The 754-nt window shown below is 14.5% G+C and overlaps 1 protein-coding gene across 1 annotated transcript in view; it reads right to left on the bottom strand.

Annotated features, from left to right (window-relative positions):
• Positions 1-754, bottom strand: part of LOC102677394 (voltage-dependent T-type calcium channel subunit alpha-1G) — a 201,276-nt gene that overhangs the window by 14,570 nt on the left and 185,952 nt on the right.

Genomic DNA, 754 nt, shown 5'->3' with positions numbered 1-754 from the left:
GGAGATAATTTTATTTAATAAATAAATCTTAATTTATATTTTTGTATATGTATATAAATATTTATATTTATATATAAATATTTTTTAAGCTTCTAAAATTGAAAAAGAATCTCGAATATATTATAAATTCTGTATATAATAAAAATATTAGTAAATAAATGAATATAATTCATAATAAAATATTAATATTAACAGTATTTTTTTTTATTTGAAATAAGTTTTCAATTTAATATTTGTTATCTTTGCTATTTAATATTTATTTTTTAGATTTTTTATTTGATTTCGCTATGAAAATATAAAGATATTTTATTCTTGTAGAATTTTATGCGTTCTATTTTCAAAACAGAACGAATTCTATTTTCAAAACTTTTCTTTATTTAAATCTAACTGAAGGGCTGAGAATCATAGTAAAGTTTATTAACCAACAGAAAATGAAATGATATTATTATTTTAAATTTATTTTTTATCCAATGTTAGTTATTTTAATATTTTAATATAATATAAAACCAATATAATATTAAAAATAGAGAATATAAAAATATCAACTTATGAATATAAATTTTTCAAACTAATTTGTATACTACATCATTTATATCATTTACGCTACTATTTCATATTTTTTAATTTATTTTTTAATTGGATGAATTTATGAAATGAGATTTGTATTTCTTATATACTAAGAACTTCATTATTTGTTATTTTTAATTTTCATTATTATTATTTAAAATAATAAAATATTTGATAAGATCATTTA

The sequence above is a fragment of the Apis dorsata genome, unplaced genomic scaffold (genome assembly GCF_000469605.1).
Source record: "Apis dorsata unplaced genomic scaffold, Apis dorsata 1.3 scaffold_346, whole genome shotgun sequence".
Classification (NCBI taxonomy): Eukaryota; Metazoa; Arthropoda; class Insecta; order Hymenoptera; family Apidae; genus Apis; species Apis dorsata.
The sequence above is the reverse complement of the archived record's forward strand: the minus strand, read 5'-3'. Positions and strand labels throughout refer to the sequence as shown.